General features: G+C 45.6%; 1 long non-coding RNA gene across 2 annotated transcripts in view; it reads left to right on the top strand.

Annotated features, from left to right (window-relative positions):
* LOC110260343 overlaps window positions 1–11,217 on the top strand; it is a 131,843-nt gene extending 120,626 nt beyond the window's left edge. For both annotated transcript variants that reach the window (XR_002343502.1, XR_002343501.1), the window contains exon 4: window positions 10,892–11,217. This is a non-coding gene — a long non-coding RNA (uncharacterized LOC110260343). The remainder of the gene's footprint in view (window positions 1–10,891) is intronic.

The raw sequence follows: 22,562 nt of genomic DNA, 5'->3' as shown, positions 1-22,562 counted from the left end.
ACTATTTCCTCTTGTTCTTCGCAACAAAATTCTGAAAAGCCCAAGAAGAGAGTCCCGTCATTTCTGGCCTCCTGCAATAGCTGAGCAATGTCTGGGAAAGTCACCTGTCAAGACTAAACCACCTTCATTTGCCCCAAGCTATTTGGGGACAGTATGATTTGTTAAATCTTCACTCCAACCCCACACTTCTTAAGAGGACTTAACTGTGGAGAGTTACAATCTTCGTTTCATCTTCAAAGCACTTTACAGTATTAACTAATTAAACCTTAGCAACACCGTTGATTAACTCTTTTTATAGATGTGGGAAAAGAGGCAAGGAAATAATTTTAAAAATGCCCTTGGTCATGATGGAACCAGCATTCTAAGGTAGGCTTAGAATTTGAATTTCCTGTCTCCACCCTTCGTAAAACCAACAGACCAGTCTCCTGCCTTGATGCTTCAGAGGAAGAATATGATTTGGTCATCTCATTCCTCGCATTCTTTTAATAATAGAGCTTTCTCAAAAGCGCCTATTATTTCTCCAGGGCTCTTCACTATTCATTCCATATGGCATTATGCCATGACTTTATTCACTTCTTAAATCACAGGAGTTATTGGAAAAAGGGAACCAAATGCCCAATTCTTATGGCTCCACTCAGTTCTCCTGCATCTCCCCTTGGAGTCTATTCTTAGACATACCGTCCGTTCAGGAATCCAAGGTAAGCCAGCTGTATCTGGCAATGTCCCCAAAGAGTTCTTCTTTCCATATGTCCAGACAGGAAACAAAGCAGTAATTTCAAAGACAGAAAAGGGTCAACCTTAACCATTTTCACAGCTACCAGGCAGAAACTCATTGTCAATCTCATTGTCAGCACAATTTCCCAATCTTTTTAATGTTGGAGGAATCACTTGAAATGTGAGATTTATGGGCAGCTCTTCCAGCCGGGTGAGATTCTTGGTGACAGGTATCAGACTGTTACTAGCATTCTGTGTTCTATTTAAAAATTTTTTTTTAAATTTTTGTCTTTTTTTTGCCTTTTCTAGGGCTGCTCCCGCGGCATATGGAGGTTCCCAGGCTAGGGGGCGAATCGGAGCTGTAGCCACCAACCTACGCCAGAGCCACAGCACCTCGGGATCCGAGCCGTGTCTGCGACCTACACCACAGCTCATGGCGACCCCCGATCCTTAACCCACTGAGCAAGGGCAGGGACCAAACCCGCAACCTCATGGTTCCTAGTCAGATTCGTTAACCACTGAGCCACAACGGGAACTCCAGCATTCTTTGTTCTAAATTAAAGGAGGAGACCTGGCTCTGAATGTATACCAGTTCTGAAGGATGGTGGGGGTGAGGTGGGCTGGAGTATCTAAGCTGAACAGACACTTGGCAGAAACGAAATAACCTTTAAGGACCCCCTTCTCTAGGAATTATTATTTGCTGGACTTGATGGCATTGGTATATTTCAGGTAGGATTGTCATGTGGCAATAAGAAGACCCTGAAATCCAGCCCTGAAATTTGGTGGTGCTTGCAAATTATGTGACTGGTCCCCTTCCCTCCCCCATCCCCATCTAAATCAGAGTCAGCAGCTTCAGTAGAATAGCATAGGATTTTGTATACAAAACCTGGGTTTGAGTGTGGACTCTGTTATCTACTAGTTAGGTTAACCTTGGTGAGCTTTGGTTTCCTTACTCTAAAATGGGATAATAATAAGAATTCTTGGAGTTCCAGTTGTGGCTTAGTGGAAACGAACCTGACTAGTATCCATGAGGATGCAGGACCAATCCCTGGCCTTGCTCACTGGGTTAAAGGATCCGGTGTTGCCGTGGAGCTGTGGTGTAGGTCAGACTGGCAGCTGCAGCTCTGATTGGACCCCTAGCCTGGGAACTTCCACATGCCTCAAGTGTGGCCCTAAAAAGCCAAAAAAACAAACAAACAAACAAAATTATTCTTATGTAATTGTTGGGAAAATCGAATAAAAGTATTTTCCACCTTCTAAAGAATTCTTACCAAATTTAGTTATCAGTGATAATGGCCCATATTTATGGCAGACACCGTGCACCAGACACCGTGTGTAAGGTGTGCTTTGGGTATATTATCTCATTTATCCTCTCAACAGCCCTGTGAGATAAGTACTACAGTTATGTTCCCATTCAGCTGAAGAAACTGAGACTAAAAGTACTCACTTTGTAACTGATGCATCCAGGCTTCAAATCCAGTCCACTAGTCCTCTGCTCTTGACCACCACACACCCCTGTCTTTAATCTTCCGTGGCCTGCTGGACGTTTCTTTTCAGAGGCCCTGCAGTTCTCTCAAATGCAACTAGGCTGAATTTTTGTACTTCTCTCAAAAGCAAACCATAGGCTTTCCGTTAACTTTTCTATCTGTCGCCGTTACCATTTTTCCTCCCAGACTTCAAATCCCTGGGTCATCTATAGCTCTTCCTTTCTGCCTGAGGAGTCGCCCTGGCCATTCCATTCCATCCTCAAGGTAGTTTCTCTATCCTTTCTCTCTAATTCCTTTTGTCACCCCTCTGGATGAGGCCTCATCCCCTCAAACCTGGATGATGCAATAGCTTCCTCACTTGTTTTTCGAATCTTAGCCCGTTCTGCTAATTCATCCTAAAACGTCATTTTCAACAGTTCCTCCGTTAGTCAAAAACCTGTCAGTCCCTATGGGAGAAAGTCCATGTTCTTGGGCTGAACTTGGCCTTTCATGTCCACCACTGGTCCCATCAACCCCTACCCCTTCCAGCCCCGAGCATGCCCTGTGTTTTTGGCCTTTGGGCTTTAGCTCACGATCTTTCTCCTTTACATTCTTCCTCTTCCTCCTCCCTATCCACTGAAGAACAACCCTCCACAATCTGCACCAACTTGTTCCTTGGCTTCCCATCCCCCACCAGTAACTCCCTTCTCCCAAATCTGTGAAGCTGTCCCACTCATGGTCTCTGATTATTACCAGACATTGCTAGTTAATTTTTCACAAATAATATGTGTATTTTATCCAACCTTTTTGATAGGCGGGGGGTGGATAGGAAACCGCTTTGTCTTTCTCCACCTCCCACTCAGCACCAAGTGGGTACCTGCTGCTGCCAAGTGCTGTTCAGAGGAAAAGACACGAGGAGCTCCCAGGCTAACAGGGCAGCTCAACATGCAAACACACCGTCGGGGCTGGTAAGAAACGACCTGGACGTAGGGACGTGGGGAGATCAGAGAAGGGCGCTAATAACTCCCGCGGGGAAGCCTCCCACGTGACCTGGAGCTGACCCTTGGAGGATGGTAGAAAATAGACGATCTCCAAGCCGAGAAGGGAGACAAGGGCTTCTGAGCAACTGAGGACACCATGCTCTTCGCAGCACCCAGGGCAGGAAGTGATGGGGGTCCAGCGTCACCGTGAGAGAACAGAGCGCAAGGCACGTGGGGAGGAGCGGGGAGGAGGCAGCACCCGGGTTAGAAGGAGTTGGTGGGGAGCCCAGGTGGGCGTTGATCCACAGGCAGAGAGGGGAGAGGGGGCCCAGGGACGTTGGTGAGCAGGGAAGTGACATGATCCGGTTTGGATGGGAGAGAATTAGCTTGGAGAGCAGCACGTGAGAAAACTGCAGTTGGAGACCCTGAGCGAGAGTCACCGAGGAAAACTCGGAGGGCCTGGGCCGGGATGTGCGGAGGGACCATGCGGCGCCTTGAGGTATGAGAAGAAGGAGGAGACGTGGTTTCGGACTCTGGCAGGTCAGTGGATGTGGCGAGTGAGAAAGCCGGGAACACAGCCCTGCGACTGAGATTTTTCCCTGGACAGACTAGGCTCAGGCGGAGAAGTGGGGTGACGGGTGGGCTGTTGCTGCGGTGGGGTCGGTGAGGACATGAGCGGTGGGGTTGAGCCGCGGGTACGTATTTCTCGTGCCTCTCGGGGGCTGGCACCGAGCGCGTGCTTAACCTTGTGGCGAAATGATAGAGTACCCAACAACCTAGGCAAGAAGCCGAAGCTGGATGGACTAAATCTCCATGTAAGACCCGCCCTCTTCTCAGCAACAAAAAATCCCGTATGTACCGATGCTTCTAGGGATGTGAGATGACACAAAAGACACGCCGAGGGTCCTCCAGTAGGTCAATGTGTGGCCTGGTTGGCACCGACCTGTCCTCCCCAACCCATGTCGTCTGAGGGACAGCACGAATGGGGAGGTCTCAGACTGCACTTCTCGGATGTGACATTGATGTATGACCACACGAATGTCGCGCGTGACCCTGGTGAGGTCGGCCTCAGAGACACTGACGACTGGATTTCAAGGGCAATACATGTAGATTTCACAGGACCGTTTTAAATGAGACCCGGAAATTTAGTACATTTGTTTGTTTGTTTGTTTGTTTGTTTTTTCTCCCTAAGAAATATGAAATCTATCTTGACAAATTATAACCTGTTCCATCGCTGTAAGCCTTTTTTTGATCTCTTAGGAGGAACATTTTCAGTTGATCCCAGGAAACTGGGAGGGAGGCAGGGGAAAAGGAGGGAGGCAGGGAGAAAAGAAGGGAAAGAGAGAGAAACACGCATACTCCACAGGGAGAGACTTGAGAAGTGGCCTGATCCATCTCGCTGACCCAGGCCTTTCAGCTTAAGTCAGCAGATATGAGCGATGTCCTGGGACCGGGTGTTAAATATCAGTGGACGTGTTTCAGTAGCACAGCACAAAGCCATTAATTTCCTTGGCATTTTCAGTACTTCATGGCTGCTAAGCTTTCCCAGTATGTTCAAGTTAATAGGAAATTTGCAAGACCAGACCATTTTCAGCCTGCATAGCTCTCCTTGAGAAGACAGTATTGGGCAATAGTTATGAAGGTCTAGGCTTCATTCACGCAGGTCCAGCAGATGCTACTATTTAAAAGGTGAGAATGCCTGTTTCTCTCTTTAATTGCCTTTTCTGCCATTAGATTCTAATCATTAAACCCATATCATGCTCAAGGGCACCTTTCGACCCGTGATGTACACATGGCATTCAATGTGATCACGCACTTTTACCTTCCACGGCGAAGCAGAAAGGAAGACATAATATGTACTTAAAGGATAGTGGGCACTCAACAAATTTTATTGACTTGATTACAAGCAGTTTATCTGGAAATACCTGTTTTGCTTCAGAATATTGTAAGGCTTCTATTCCCCCATTATTCTCTTAAAATCAGAATTATAGGCTGCAGGCAGATGTTATCTTCTAGCAGAATTCCCCCCTTTTGAGATGAAAAATCTGATAAGGGATGCACAATTGGTATTCTCTTGCAAGACACAGAAAATTTAACCTAAATAAATTTAAGCAAAAGTGGGATTTATTGGTTTCTAGAAATGAAACGTCCAGGGGCAAGGCATAGTTTTGGATGTGGCTGGATTCAGATCTCAAGCAATGGTCCACCTTATGTGGCTGTCTCCCACTGTCACACTTGCTGGAAAACCACAGCCACCCTCAGCTTCCCGCAAAGCAGAGTGTGTGCCTCAATCCCAGAAGTCTAATGGCATTTCATGGGCTCTGGCAGGATCATGTGCCTATCTTTGGTGGCTAGAATGTGCCTATGGCTTCACCTAGATCACATGCCTAACCTGGGAGCCAAACCTGGGAGCCAGGGTGGGAGCCAGCATTTCACTCCAAGCACATGGCGGTGTAGAGAGCAGGGTAGCTGCCTCGGTGCAGAACTGAGGTACCATGCCGTGGGGAGGGACGGTGAGTCCTGGCCAGGAAAAGTGGGTATGTGACAATAAATGGCCTTCTTATTTTTGTGGTACTTAAAAACAACTCTTGGGGGAGTTCCTGCTGTAGCTCAGTGGTAACAAACCCAACTAGAGCCTGTGAGGATGCAGGTTTGATCCCTGGCCTCGCTCGCTCAGTGGGTTAAGGATCCAGCGTTGCTGTGGCTGTGGTGTAGGCCGGCAGCAGCTCCAGTTTGACCCCTGGCCTGGGAACTTCCATACGCCTCAGGTTCAACCTTAAAAAGAAAAACACACAAACAAACTGTGGGGGATTCCCTGGTGGCTCAGCGGGTTAAGGATCCAGCCCCTGCTGCGGCTCCAGTCACTGCCACAGGTTGGATCCTTGGCCTGGAACTTTCACATGCCATGAGCACAGCCCAAAAAACCCCCCAAAAGAAAAATAACCATTGACTCACCCCAGGCAACAATCTTTCCTCACTTCAAGGAGGTATCCTGATTAAAAAAAAAAAAACAAACTAATTATAGATTGTGATTGTTTGAAGAAAACTAAATGAAGCTGAAGTGTTGCCCCATTTGTGTCTCTTCTCTACCCTTCCCCTGCCTGTCACCACCAGCATCAGCTCAGATCCCCGCAGTGTCTTCTTCAGAGCAAGATACTGAACAAGTCCTTCTTTCCAGTCCCTGTGAGGTTGTTATGGAGTCTTGGCTTGTCCACCGAATCCTAGGAATTTCTATTTGTATCTCACCTCCTCCGCCCATAATTCTGACACTTCACGGAGTCGTCTTAATCTAAGGCTATGCCTCTCTTCCAGTTCTGCTGGCATGCTTTGTTTGGGCAAGCTGGAGAATATTGACAGGTGTTTATTTTTGACCTGTTGGGCCAGAATTACATGGGAGGCAGAGGCTTTCATAGGATCTCTCTGCTCTAAATATGTTTCTTTCTTTTGTTTCTTCTCATCATTATTTTGAGTGCTTCAGACTCTTTTCGAGTAAATTCCCGCTTCATCCTCATCGTTAAGTGTAGACTCTGCAGCCGTGGTCCTCATCCCTGCCCCCCCCCCGCCCCCCGATTTTACTCAACTGCTTGATTACATCCATCTGCCGGATGAAAATCTATGTTCTCCAGAAACTTCTGAAAATGCGTGTGTGATCATGCGTATTAACCGTCAGGAGAAACTGGTGCTGCACACACACGGGATGATGCCAGGGAGTTATTCCCAGGAGCCTGGCGTGTCCTTGCTGCCAGCAAACCTCTCTCCTGCCATTCAGAAAGTCTCACTTTGCTCAGGTAGAGCTCTCATGGCCACACTTTTTGAAAATCACAGGGACCCCACTTCTTCTTTATCCAACTTCAACGAAAATGAAGAAATGGGCTTTCTGGATTTGCCACAATGGATCGTTTTCTTTTATCGAGCAGTCAGGATGCTGTATTTATTCCATATTGCTTTGCTAGAAACCCAGAAAAGAAGCCGAAAATGCCTTCTATCAGTTATCTATGGTTTTGATAAGCACCATTTTATCTCCTCATTATTCAACAGGTCGACAAATAGGGCTGGATCCAGCTGGTTTCTTGGGGCTTTGTTTCACCCGAGGCCAGGCATGTGGCTGCGGTCAGCTGACAGCCGAGGTGGGATCTGAAGATAACCTAAGCAGGCCTCGCTTGTAGACATGGGGGTTGGTGCTGGCCTCTAGTTAAATCTTTGTCTCCAGCAAGCTAGCCTGGGTCTCTTCACAGGGTGCCAGAAGAGTTTCCAGCAACAAGAGAGAGTCAGGCCTCATGTGCAAACCTGCTTCAATCATCAGCTTGGGTCAAATATGCTAACGTCCCATTAGCCAAAGGAGGTCATGGAACCAGGCCCACAGTCAATGTTAGGAGAACATTCATCCAAAGGCGTGAGAAGGGGGAGGCGAGAGCCACTGAGGACCATTGCAGTAAAGATCTATTAGATAAGTTAAATATCTACATCGTTTCTTTAACTGAAAAATGAGATTTACCTGGGAAGGTGTCAGGGCAAACTCATTACCAAGAAGAATATCTGTCAGAGATTTATAGATAGAGAGCAGAGATATAAAACTCTTACAGATCTACTAGCTCTGACGGAACCTGGCCAATGCATTGAAGCATTACCCTATTGCAAAGCCAGCCGTACTTCAAAGACAAGCCCAGGTCCTTACATGGGGCTTGCCTCGATGTTTAATATTCAGCTGCATCTAGGGCCCTCCTGAAGGACCTCTCCTGGTGTAGGAGAAGATGAGGCATTTATTGGGTTAAATAAGTCAGGTTGATGGGTTCCCTTGTGGTGCAGGGGGTTAAGGGTCCAGTGTTGTCCCTTCAGCGGCTCAGGTCGCTGCTATGATGCAGGTTTGATCCCTGGCCGGGGAACGTCCTCATGCTGCAGGTGCGGCCAGAAAAACAAACAAACAGAAAACAACAAACAGGTTGATCATCCCCACCCTGGCAAGGGGGGAGAAAATAAGGCAGCGCTGACAGTCGAGAGTACCAAGCATTTCCTGAGCACTTATTCTCAGCTACTGTGCATGGTTTCTTTTCTCTAAGCCTTGAATAACTCTGCGCAGTTGGCTGGTAATCCTATCTCTACTTGATAAAAGAGGAAACTGAGGTGTAGAAAGCTTATCATACCCAAGCTCTCCCGGCTAAAGTAGAAGGAACTTGAACCTCGTCTGTCTGTAGACACTCAGTTGTTATTCACGAAGTCATGTCACTGATCCATCACACAGGACAGATGGATGGGGCCCAGGAAATGATGTCTCTCCCAGGCCCATCCGTCCGAAGGTAAAGTCCTGTGGCTGCCTGCTGCTCCCTTGGGCTTCAAAGCCATACCCAGCGAATCTGGGAGGGCCCGTGGGAGGGAGGTGGCCTCCATAGTTCTCACAGGCTGAGAATCGCTGATGATGGGGTTGATTGCTTCCTAATTGAGCTCTGGGACCCTTTCCCAGTTAAATTACTTCTGCAGAGGGCACACGTTCAGATTGCTTCTACTGAATTTTGCTTGGGAGACATCTAACCTATTTCTCGCTTTACCCAGCTCCAAGGTGTTTTCCCTTATGTTTCTCAAGGAAGTAGCTGCTGAGCCCAGCATATCTGGGTTTAAGCGTATAAATAGTCTTTTGTTTATGCCAGGGCTTTCCCATCAAACAGGGTAATTGAAGCTCAGGGATTTAGAGTGACTGCCTTCCAACACATCTTAAGAATGGAGTTATTCCAATAATACCAGGATGTACAGATAATGATGAGAGTGGGATGAGGGATGAGAAATGCTCTTCTGGAATTAAGTCAATTTCTCCTATACATATTAAAAAAAAGTCATAACAATAGAAGTACATTTAGTCCCTGTACTTCTGTGCTCTCTTCCCAAATCCCCACCTCCATCTCCAGGAAGCTAGGCCCTATTCCTGTCTCTTCCCTCCAACATACCTTAAGGCATCATTCAGATGTTAAATTAGGTTTTTGCAAATGAGGCCCTGCAAATTTTTACCATTGTCCAGTCACATGTTTTTCAGCAATGAAGAGCGAAGAAGCAACAGCATGTGTCAGACAAGTGTTTTTACATCTGCCTTTGCAGGGAGATTGATGTAATGGAAGAGAAGGCAGTGTTTAGCTAATTTTGAAGAAGAATAAATGTATTAGATGGTGTTCAATGGAGCACGATTTGCATAGCATGTAAATTGCATAGAATTATAATGCAGAAAACTCCGAACTTTCCGATGATGGCTGGGTCTAATTTATAGCTATTTCTAAAGACTAAAATGTTCTGTAACAATAACTAGAAGGTTTTCTTTCCATTTGACAATTTGTAGAAAACACAAAATAGATTAGGATCTCCTTTTTTCAAAAGGAAACTCTTGACTCATAAATTGCAATTTAAAAACAGAATTTTTTTAATTTTATTTTTTTCTAACTCCACACTATTTCTTTTCTAATGTACACATATCATCTGCCTCAATTTCCAAGATCTCAGTTTCCGTATTTATAAAATCTGCTCTTCTCCAAAGTGGAAGAGATCCTTGAAAATTTAATTATTTAATGAGTTTCAATATTCATATTTGTGGTAGTTTGCTTAGAAACAGAAAATGAATTTGGAGGTCATTTAAATTTTAACTATAGCTTGATGCAAATTCATATCCACACGGGCGATGAGCAGTCAGATGAAAAGGATGTCTTCAAAGAAGATAGGACAGAGAATCTTTTTCACCATGAAGCTTGTTGTTTTGACTCAATGACGTAATGAAGCTACATGACAGGAAGAAGGTCTAGATACTGATGCCAAATCCAGTCTTTAAACTGCTCTTCTAAAGAAGAAATAGGGATGGAGTTCCCGTCGTGGCGCAGGGGTTAACGAATCCGACGAGGAACCATGAGGTTGCGGGTTTGATCCCTGCCCTCACTCAGTGGGTTAAGGATCCGGTGTTGCTGTGAGCTGTGGTGTAGGTTGCAGACGAGGCTCGGATCCCACGTTGCTGTGGCTCTGGCATAGGCCGGTGGCTACAGCTCCAATTCGACCCCTAGCCTGGGAACCTCCATATGCTGTGGGAGCGGCCCAACAAATGGCAAAAAAAAAAAAAAAAAAAAAAAAATATATATATATATATATATATATATGGAAGCAGGTATCTGGAATTCCATTCAACTAGGATTTGCAGGGCATGGAATACAAGATCTTCTCTGAATATGTAGATGAAACAGACCCAGTCCTGGGGCTCGAGAAATGAGTTGTCCAATTTGGTTGATCAACATCTCCCAAATATTAGGAAAAATGTGCTCTAAATTTGGAACTTGATGGATTGGTGGCTGTGCAACATTGAAGGTACTAAACACGACCAAATGGTACACGTTACAATGGTTCATTTTAGAAGTTCCCACTGTGGCGCGATGGGATCGGCGGCATCTCTGCGGCGCCGGGACACAGGTTTGATTCCGGGCTTGGCCCAGTGGGTGGAAGGGTCCAGTGTTGCCACAGCTGCAGTTTGGATCTGATCCCTGGCCCAGAAACTCCATGTGTCATGGGGCAAAAAAAAGTCAATTTTATGTTGTGAATATTGTCTCAATTAAAAAATAAGTGCTATAAAAAGACACAAAACGAGGAAGAAGGAACTCCATATCCTTGGGAATCATTGCCCATCATCTCTGAAGGAAAGAAGGCTAACGCTTTGGAAAGGAGGGGTTGGGGGCCTGAAATAGCTGTGTATCTCAGCCCTTGATTTATTTGCAGATATCTGGTATTTTGAAGATCCCGCCATGCTCTGGCCATCATGGGCAAGGAGTCCTATGAAGAGTGGTTTCACTGGAAAGGTACTTGTTTACCCGGTGGGGGCAGGGGACCACAAAGGCTCATCTGGTCAAAATACCGGTGTACGGGGGGCAAGGGCATGAGATTCAAAAACCAAGTCTGTCCCCACTCCTTGTGTGGCCTTGGGGATTAGGGTACTCAACCTCTGAAATTCTGTTTCCTCACTAGCAAATTGGGGATGATAAAAACTACTTCAGGAGTTCCCGTCATGGGCAGTGGTTAACGAATCCGACTAGGAACCATGAGGTTGCGGGTTCGGTCCCTGTTCTTGCTCAGTGGGTTAATGATCCGGCGTTGCCGAGAGCTGTGGTGTACGCTGCAGACGCAGCTCAGATCCCGTGTTGCTGTGGCTCTGGCGTAGGCCGGCGGCTACAGCTCTGATTCAACCCCTAGCCTGGGAACCTCCATATGCTGTGGAAGCAGCCCAAGAAATGGCAAAAAGACAAAACAACAACAACAACAACAACAAAAACCAAAAAAAAAAACCCAAAAAACTACTTCACATGGTTTTGGAAAAAAATGAACGCCACATGCCAAGTGTTTGTCACAGAGACCTGAGTAAAGGTTCGTGGCCCCGTTCCTTTCCCTTCTCCCAACCCCTCACCTCCCCCTCTGACTCGACTTGAGCTTCTCATCACAGAAGCTAAGAAATGACCCTCAGCAGGTGGTGGTTTCACTGGTACATCACCTTGGAGTGAGGGCCTTAGAAGGAATTGGAGGTCTGAGGGTCTGGGGTCTGAAATCAAGGAAGAAAGACCCTTCTCTTCTGGACCCTTCTCCTTAGCATGGTGGGGAATGTCAGGAACATCGACATAGACAAAAATCTTGTTAAGATTTGTTCTGAAGGTCATTTAACCTTACCCTCTCATTTTATGCGTGAGAAGTTCAGGCCCCCGAGAGAAGGGATAGTCTTACTAACCTCCCCCCTTTCCACCCCTCTAGGTGGTTCCTCTGAGGGTTTGTGCTGGGAGTTGTCCAGCTGCCCCAGATCCAGGGTCCACCCTCACCCCCCGCCCCAGGGCCTGGGAGGCTCACCTGTCTGGATCACATCAATGGGCCCCTTAGCCCTCTGCTTTCTCCTTGTGTTTGGCTTAGCAGAAGCACCAGGAGTGGATCAAAGGGCAGAAGTCAGACTATTTATACATATCCTGGGTTCCCTCCCTGCCAGGTCACGGCAGGCTCTAGGTGACCCTCTACCGAAAGGCCATGCTTCTGTTGAGTGGCCCTCTCCAGTTCAGTTGTTCTCTCTGGGTCTAACACAGACCTGTTCTGTTCCCCTAAGAATTCATGCCTCAGGTTGGAGAAGAGAAGCACTTCCCAATGTTGCCACCCCCAGGTTATTCCACTGTCCCAGGTTAGCTTCGCTGAACTCTGCCCACACCATGGTAATAATCCTATTTTAAAGTTTTCCTCTGGTGCATGGTTTCCAGTATGTCTCCTGCAAAGACTGTGAAAACATAAAAAAGAACTCCCTTCTCCTGACCTTATGTTTTTCTTGTGGAAGGACTTCCACTTGGCAAGGGTCTGCCAACCAAATCCAGCCCACTGCCTGTTTTGATGTAGCGCATGAGCTAAGAATGGTTCTTAACATTTTTTCAAGGGTAGAAAATAAGTCAAAAGAAGAATATACTGTGACACTTGAAAATGCAAATTTCAGTGTCCATAAATATATGGAACACAGCCATATTCATTCACTGATGCAATGCCTCTGGCTGCTGCTTTCATGTGACCATGGCAGACTTGTGTAGTAGCAACAGAGACCAAATAGCCTACAAAATGTAAAATATTTACTCTCTGGCCCTTTACGGGAGAGTCTGTAACTCCTGTCCTAGATGCCGTACTAGATGCCATTCTAGATGCCGTTTATCTTCCCTTCACTCTTTCCTCAACTCCGGGCTGCAGGTGAACCTCGTGATTGGCTAGAACCAGTCTATTAAGTGTTGCAAGATTTTATCCCCTTTCCTTTCTCCTCTGTCTTAGTCCAGTGAACACTTATATCCACTCCTCAGACCTTGACTTGCCCTCAGAGCCGCTGTCCCAAGACCTAGCCTGGAGGAGGGAGAATAGCAGGGTCCAGGGAATTTGAGAAGGCTCTTCTGGCAGCAGATTTAAAGCCCTCTTCTCTGAGAGGCTGTCTCTCCATTGGTTCTGAACTCAAGAGGGAGTGGGTATGATTCATTGACCCCCTGGAACCCAGCATCCCCTGCCTCTACAACCTTAGTTCCTTAGTTTGAACCCTCATCATCTCTTATTTGAATCTCCGAGACATCCTCCTACCTGGCCCCTTGCCCCCAGCCTCACCTCCCTCCAATCCAGAATGGACAGTTTTTTTAAAAACACAAATCTGACCTATTTCTTCTCTACTGTGAAGACCGATCGCGTTAATGGCTCAATGTGGACAGTGCCTTTCCACATTGATTTTAAACTTAGGCACATGATTTTCTCTGGCCAAGGGGATGCTGGCAAATTGCCATAGCGGAGACTTCAAAAAGCTGTTGTATGTTTCCTCCTCTCTTGGACCCCTGCTGGCAGCATAAGACATGTCTTCACTAGCCTGCTGAGAGTGGTAAGAGACACATGGAGAAAGTGATGCTGTCACAGTCAAGGTCCTCCTAGATAAGCCAGGCCCCAGCCAACCTGCCAGCTGCCTACAAATGCAGAGCCAGCCCAGCCCAGAGCAGTAGCACTGTCTAGTAGAATTTTAAAAACAAATCAAAAGGTGTTTTAGGTCTCTAGACTTTGGCATGGTTTGTTATTCAGCATTAGCTAACCGATATACCTATTTAAACTCTTCAGAGCATCAAATTACCCACACAACAAAGCCAACATTCCTTAACTTAATAACATATGAGGTCTTTCATCATCTTTCTGAGCTCCATACATTTAAGCTAACCAGCCCAGTCCCACGATATGCAGCTATTACTATAAAAACTGGTTCCTGACACCCTTGTCTGGTTCCCCAGCTAAATCCTAGAATTTATGCCTTGCCTCTCTCTTTCCTGCCGAGTCCCTGGCTTCCTTTGTTCTGGTTGCCCCTTGAACTGAATTGACCCCACTTCCCTCTTTGACTATAACTTAAACTCACCTTTTAGATCAGTGTTGTCCAAACTTTGAATCATGACTCGGTCATGAAATAAGTTTGGAGAGTCATGACTACCATTCTTTTTTTGGCTGAAATATATATATTTAGAGAAGGAGAGAGAGAATGGAATTACAATATCTGATATAGCAAATATCAGAGTGAATTGTGTGTAATGAGAGTAAATTTTAAATATGTATGTACTGATTTACCACGTAAAATATATCTTTTTCTGCGAAACACAGTCAAAAGCGTTCGAAAACACACCACTTTAGAACACATCTTCTTCCCGCTACTCTGAATAAATACTGTCCCAAATCTACCTGGTCCTCGCACCCCAGGATGGGCCTCCTAAGTGCTCTCCCCCAGCACCTGCCCATTCCCACTTGACCTCATCAGCCCCTAACACACGGCCCTCCATGTCTCCTTGGGGCGCCATCAACCGGAAGTACCAGCTGTGCCTTTGCGAAGTTGGGGTTTCCTCCACCAATAACAGCATTTCCTCCTTGTCTGTCTGGAAAACTCCTGTTTGTTAGGAGTGCTGTAAGTGTGTTCTCCATCATTTACTCTTCCACGTGCATGTGACTCAATACGCTCGAGTTGCACACTCTTTGGGAGAGGCCTCTTCTTCCCCTCCCCCTTCCCTGGCGTCCAGTTCCATTCCCACGTGGACACCAAAGCTGATGATACATCAAAGCTTAAGAGCATTCTTTTTAATAAAAACTTCGATTTTCCTTGTCATCGCTGGAGAATCATCAGTATTCCTACGTGCGCCCACAGTCCCCGTGCAGGCAGCGGCCATGACCCTTCGTGATTACTGACTTCTACTTGTTGAATCTGTGCGTTTTTTCCACACGAGGTTGGGAGCTCCTTGAGGTTAAGGCCTGAGCCTGTTTATATTTGTGTCACTAGCATCGAGAGCAGGGCCAGGCATCGGGACAAGCTGGCCTTCGAGTCCAGTTGCAATTGTCCCCTTGCATATTTGGGACAGCACAGGCGACCCATGGGCGTGAGTTACAGGGCCCCTTGGCCTCAGTGGGCAGAGGATGGGCAGAGGAAGCAGAGGGAAGAGGGCCAACTCCAGCGCCCGGGAGGGAAAGTATAAATCAGCAACCCGGTCCGCATAGCCTTCTCAGGAATTTGACCAGCCCTGTCCTCCAGCACCTGAAAAAAAAAAAAAAAAAAAAATGAAGTTAGAACTCCCAAACCCACATGACGGGAAGCAGGCAAACAATACCCAGCTTCTTCTGAAGGGCTTTGTGTGCCACCACGCAGGAGATGCATAAGGGAGCACACAAAGTAATCAGAGATAAGAAAAACCCCATGGAAGACACAAAACCCGCAGCACTGGACACGAATGCCGCTGCTGCCTGTGACGGGAGAGAAAGATAAGGGGCGAAGTCGAGACCGACCCGGAGATGGGTGTGTAAGGAGCCCCAACAAATCAGAAGAAAAATGTTTCTCGTGGATTATATAAAGGAGCAGAAGTGAGCGGGGAAGGAAAGAGAGCTTCAGAGAGGTCAGGCGGAATAATTTAGTTACTCAGAAAGTACACCTTCTAGAAAACTCAAATGAATTCTTTGCTCTGTGGTGTGTCTGCACAGGTGCTATTGTGGGATCTTTCCAGGTACCTCCTGTCCCAGATAGCGGGTTTCCAATAAATGGCTCGGCTCTGCAGTGGCCATTGTTAATTAATTACAGCTACAATGAATGGAGAAAGTTGGCACTCGAGGCTTTGACAATTTCTCTCTAAGTTATACAGGTTACAGAGGGAAATTCATGGACACCTGGGGGTTCCCAAGCAATTCTGGTCCTCAGCTCGGTGCTGGGCACACCTGGAGGAGGGATGAGCTGAAGAGCAGCCAATGAATCATTTTCTAGCACTTTTGCCCCTTCCAAAGCAACCAAACCACTTTGGTTTGCAAGAATAGCACTTCCAGAAATAGCCAGGATATCTTTAGAAGACTGTGCTAACCTGGCTGGGAGGGGCAGAGAGGGGAAAGTGAGGAGGAGGAGAGAGGATGAAGAGAGAGGAGAGAAAGTTCATCTCCTTTTCAGGTCACATAAGCCAATTTCAAAGAGAAAATGTTCTGTATGAATGTATAACACAGCCAGCTCGCTCAATCAGATTCAAAGGAAAATAAAGGCGGCAGGTGAAACCCAGAGCCAGGAAGAGTGGAAGTGAGTTTGGACTCAGAATTCACAATGAGATAAGTCTAAGAGAAGGTGGAATCACTGTCCGTTTCTTGAAGCAGAGCCAGCTTCCTGCTTTTTTAATGGCTTGTATCATCAACTCAGGAAAGGCAGGGATTTGAACCAGATGATGAATCAAGTACCTCAATGAGATAAAATGCCCAAACACCAGGAAGGCATCAGGAAACAAAACCAACAAAAAGACGCTGTCGGGTGTCTTCTGAGGAGCAGTTTGAAGCAATCTCCTGATGTTCGTCTCCTAGACAAACAAGGGTCACAAGCTGCCAGCAGCACCCCATTGCCATGGGGTATACAAATAAAGATATGAAAAGAGGGAGTTCCTTCTGTGGCATAGTGGGTTAAGAACCTGGGAGTTCCCGTTGTAGCTCAGTGGTAATGAACTGGACTAGTATCCATGAGGACTTGGGTTTGATCCCTGGCTCTGCTCAGTGGGTTAAGGATCCAGCATTACCATGAGCTGTGGTGTAGGTTGCAGACATGGCTCAGATCCCGGGTTGCTGTGGCTGTGGTGTAGGCTGGCAGCTGCAGCTCTGATTTGACTCCTGACCTAGGAACGTCCCTATGCCGCAGGTGTGGCCATTAAAAAAGAAAGAAAGAAAAGAGATAGTGGGGAGTGACCGAGAGAGGAAAAGCGGTCACTCAAGTAACCAGGGGATAGACAGAGTAACCTAGGACCAAAAAAGGAAGGAGAGAATAGGACCAAAAAAGGAAGGAGAGGAAATTTGAGTGTAGAGAACCGAGGCTTCCACTAGATGGGCTGCCGACAGAAAAGGCTTCATCTTATGTGCGTCATTTGTTGGCTATTGCCCTTAAACGCGGTCCATAATATCCCCATTCAGCCCCCAGGGACAAAGCTCTCAAGGAACTCAGGGGGCAGAAAAAAGAACATGAATACTACAGGACAGTCACTTTGGAATAAGAAAACACCTTCAGAGAGAGAAGGGGTGTTTAAATTCTGAGTCACAGTGTTTATACCTTTAACACACTGTGATACATGAAATTATATATGAATTATATACTCTGTACATATGCGTTCTATTACTATATCAAGTATATGTACACCGGTACTAGTGTATACAAGGACTCTGCAGGCAGTGCCTGTGCTGACTCGGCTGCCGGTCTCAATCCAGATAGTTTGCCACTTAGCTCCCTACCTACAGGCTAAGGCTTTGCTCTCTTGAATGTGACCAGCTCTGACCTCAGATAGCAGGCGTTTCTAGAACTGCAGCCCAACCTCATGGAGCAAACTGTCAGATCATCCCACCGCAAGTCCAGCCCTGGCCCTGTCCCCCCGTTTGGATAACTGGCTTCCTGAATCACTTAGCACAGCCCATCATCTCCTTGTGCCCCAGACTGCTAATGGGTTTCTACCTTGAGAACCCTCTGCCTGAGAGCTTTCTGCTACTCCAGGTTTTCTGGGCTCAGACAAGCTCCACGCACTCCATTCTGTCCCAATTCCAGGCAGGCATGGAGTGTGAAGCTTTTGGGTCCTCAGTGACAGGGACAGAATCAACAGGGAGGCAGAGCCAAGCAACAGCTGCCAGACCCTCCCCCAGAGCGGAGCAGGCGCCTGGTAGGGGAAGCGCGGGCTGAGTGTAGAGAGGGAAGCTGGGTGCCACAGGCAGGGTCCTAGGCCTTGTTTTAGAAATCCCAGGGAGTGCAGCGGGAGAGCCACAAGGGGAGTTTGGTAGGGAGGTGGTGGTTCTTCCTCGGCACATGGAGGTTCCCAGGCTGGGGGTCTAATCGGAGCTGCAGCTGCTGGCCTACGTCACAGCCACAGGCACAGCCACACCAGACCCGCACCACGTCTGTGACCTACACCCCAGCTCACGGCAACGCCAGATCCTTCACCCACTGAGCGAGGCCAGGGATGGAACCTGCATCTTCCTGGATGCTAGTCGGATTCATTAACCACTGAGCCACAACGGAACTCGGATATCATTCTTTGCTTTTTTTAAAAAAAATTTTATTGAAGCATAGTTGATTTACAATGTTGTATTAACTTCTGCTGTATAGCAAAGGGACTGATAATATACATATAATTACATTAATATCATAATTATGATTATATTAGTATTAAATATATAATATATCTGTGTATTACATTAATAAATCAGACATTAATATATTATAATTAACACAGATAATATATTATATTTATATCTATTAATATTAGTATATGATTATAATTATATAACAATATAATGATATAATTAATTATAATAGTCATTATATAATAATGTATTATATATATTGTATGTTTACTAATGTAGTGATATATTATATATTGTATAATATGTATATTCTTTTTTCATCCCAGAGTTCCGTTGTGGCTCAGTGGTTAATGGATCCGACTAGCATCCAGGAAGATGCAGGTTCCATCCAATTTTTCATATTCTTTTCCATTATGGTTTATCACAGAATATTGAATATAGTTCTGTGCTGCACAGTAGGACCTTGTTGTTTATCTGTCCTACATATAATAGTTTGCTAACATCTGCGAATTCCGAACTCCCGATCCTTCCCTTCCCCACACCGTCTCCCCTTTGGGAACCACAAGTCTGTTCTCTCTGAGTCTGTTTCTGTTCTGTGAACATGTTCATTTGCGTCGTGTTTTAGATTCCACGTATAAGTGATATATGGTATTTGGCTTTCTCTTTCTGGCTTACTTTGCTTAGAATGACATTCTCTGCGTCCATCTCTGTCGCTGTAAATGGCATTATTTCATTCTTTTTCTGGCTGAGTAGTATCCCATTGTATCTATGTACTGCATCTTCTTTATTCATTCATCTCTTGATGGACATGTAGGTGGTTTCCATGTCTTGGCTACTGTGAATGAAATGAATATTGGGGTGCAGGTATCTTTTCAGATTGCAGTTTTGTCTGGTATATGCCCAGGAGTGAAATGGATGGATCCTATGTCACCTCTACTTGTAGTTTTTTGAGGGACCTCCATACTGTGCTCCATCGTAGCCGCACCAATTTCCATTCCCACCAATAGCGCAGGAGGTTAGGGAGATGACTGTTCTTCACTCACATGCACCAGTGCCCCAGACATCAGTTAGGGGTCTTAGAAACAAGGTCTAATGCCAGAGAATGGGTCTGGCGAGAGCTCTACAAAGCGTCAGTCAATGGGGTTTGTGTCCTGGGAAGAGGAGCTAAAATCCCAGGCCATGCAACTGAGCACCAAGGAGACGTGTAGATCAGAAGATGCCTCTTGGAGCAGAAAGGTACCAGACAGACCTGTAAGACAGTCACATGCAAGTGTCTCAGGCTTTTGCCTGCCTCCAGTCTCATGTTGTCAGTTAGCCGTGCCTCTCACATTCAGACTGGATTTTCTCAAACCCAGCTTTCCATAAGTCACTTCCCCGTTCAGGCTCTTGGTCAAATGCTTGCTCATGACCAAGTAATTGTTTCTTCAGCTGTCCAACCCCACAGCGGTCACAAATCCTCTGGGACAGGACAGCATGGTGCTGCCAAAAGCAAGGTCGGGGGTACACTGCTGAGAGGTGTACGAGGCAAAAATTGAAAACAGATGGTTGTATTTGGTGCCTGGGAGGCTGTTGGAGACATAAGGATTTTTATCACAGTTTTGAGAATAGATGACGGATTAGAAGGCACTGATGGGGAAAAAAAGGGATTTTGATCAGCTGAAGAGAAAAAATGAATACTTAGTGTTTGGTGAAGTTATGTGTGGTCAGCGTATCTTTTTCACACTATAATTTGTCTGCCCAATGTTTGTTCATTTATTTTACACGTTTGTTGAGTATCTACCATGTGCAGGCGCAGGTGCAAGACAGAGAAGACACGGTGTAAATAAGATATACCTGCTTTCAGGTGATTACAAGGGAATGACAAGTGGGACGAGAGTGGAGGATCAGCGGATCATAGAGGCACATGCAAAGGGCATCTAACCCTGACTTTGGGATCCCCTAGGTCTCAACAGCCATTGTTTTCTCCAGAGGATGGGCTTCCACCCATTTCCATGGATATGTTCTGTGTTTTCCTGACATCAAGTCTGGGATTTCACCCAGCCTCCTCAGGGCCTATAAATTCTTTTTGGCGTATCTTGTGTCTCACATTCCTCCTGAGGAGATTTCTAGTGAAGACAGAGTACCAGTTAACACCTTTAGGTTCCCAGCCTATCCCTGGGCTCCAAACACAAAACAGTGTAGATAAAGATATGTTCAAAGAAAAGCAGGAGTTCCTGTTGTGGTGCAGTGGTTAACGAATCCGACTAGGAACCATGAGGTTGCGGGTTCGACCCCTGGCCTTGCTCAGTGGGTTAAGAATCCTGCGTTGCCATGCGCTGTGGTGTTGGTCGCAGATGCGGCTTGGATTCTGCATTGCTGTGGCTCTGGCGTAGGCCAGTGGCTACAGCTCCTATTAGGCCCTAGCCTGGGAACCTCCATATGCCGCAGGTGCGGCCCTAGAAAAGGCAAAAAGACCAAAAAAAGAAAAAAAAAAATTGGTCAGATGAAGCAAGAGCATGTGGGTAGGAAAAAAAAACTATAAATAAAAAATGCAATCACTGAAATAAAAATCAAACTGAATAGGATAAACTCTAGACTGGGCATCCTTGAACAGATAAGTAAAGAATTGGAAAAAAGTACTGAGAAACCCACTCAGAAGACAGCATGGAATGATAAGGGTTTACAACTAAGAACCATCAGAAAACAGAAAGTGGATGGTACAACTTTAACATGGCTCTAATAGGAATTCCTGAAAAAGAGAATGAGAGAGGGGTGGATGGGACTTATTTGTAGAGACGATGGCTGATGATTCTCTGGACTTGACAGATAAGAATGAGCAGCTGGTGCTGAATGGGATACGTTCGTGTGAAATGCCATCATGTCCTAGCTCCTTCTGAGCTCCGTGACTTTCCTCCTGTTGCTTTCTTCCTCACTCCCTCTGCTTTAGGCAGACTAGCCTGCTTGCTGTTGCTGGAACAAAACAAACTCACTCCTACCTTCGAGCTTCTGTGTTTGCTCTTTTTCTGTTTAAACGCTTTTCCCTGAATTAATCTGTATAGCTCCTTCCCCGTTCTCTTTCCATTTCTCAAGTGTTACCTTATCAGTGAGACCTTCCCTGATAGAAGCAAGAGAATGAATGAATGAATGGGTGTGTGGATGGCTGAATAATACCCTTTTTTCACCTCTCCACCTTACCTACTCACATGTACATGGTACTGGAGTTCCCATTGTGGCTCAGTGGTTAAGGAACTGACCAGTATCCATGAAGATGCGAGTTCGATCCCTGGCCTTGCTCAGTGGGTTAAGGATCTGGCATTGCCGTGAGTTGTGGTGTAGGTCACAGACGCAGCTCGGATCTGGTGTTGTTGTGGCTCTGGCGTTGTTGTGGCTGCAGCTCCAATTAGACCCCTAGCCTGGGAACCTCCATATGCTGCTAGTGTGGCCCTAAACAGACAAAAGACAAAAAAACAAACAAACAAACAAAAAAACCCATGTACATGGTACTTAGCACAGTGCTAGATACCTGGATACAAGTCCAAATAACATTCGGTTTTGATAAATTCCATGCAAAGCCCTATCCATAATCTAAAAGTTGACACCATTATGTGTGCATATGAATTAATATTTAGTGACAGATATGTTTAATCTTTTCCCCTTAAAGTTTATCACTATAAAATAGTAATTAGATCATGGAATTACAAAGTTTTTGAGGGTTTAGAATTCATTCATATTTTTGTAATTGAAATATAGTTGGTTTACAATATGTTAGTTTCAGGTGTACAGCAAAATGATTCTGTTACATATACATATATACATACATATACATGTGTATATATACATATGTGTATATGTATATATATGTATATATGTGTGGATTCTTTTCCAGTATAGGTTATTAAAAGATATTGAATATAGTTTCCTGTGCTCTACGGAAGGTTCTTGTTGTTTATTTTATATCTAGTAGTATGCACTGTTAATCCAAAACTCCTGATTTACACCCTCCCCAGTTTCCACTTTAGTAACCGTAAATCTGTTTTCTCTGTCTGTGGGTCTATTTCTGTTTTGTAAATAAGTTCATTTGTATCATTTTTTAGATTTCACATATAAGTGATATCATACGATGTATGTCTTCGTCTAACTTTGTCCACTTAGTTCAATAATCTCTGGGTCCATCGATTTCACTGTGAATGGCATTATTTCCTTCTTTTTTACGGCCAAATAATATTCCATTGTGTATATATACCACATCATATATATATACACACCACATCTTCTTATCCATGCCTCTGTTGATGGACATTTAGGTTGCTTCCATGTCTTGGCTATT

This window comes from Sus scrofa, chromosome 4, assembly GCF_000003025.6.
Source record: "Sus scrofa isolate TJ Tabasco breed Duroc chromosome 4, Sscrofa11.1, whole genome shotgun sequence".
Taxonomy (NCBI): domain Eukaryota; kingdom Metazoa; phylum Chordata; class Mammalia; order Artiodactyla; family Suidae; genus Sus; species Sus scrofa.
This window is presented reverse-complemented; position numbering and strand designations above follow the sequence as displayed.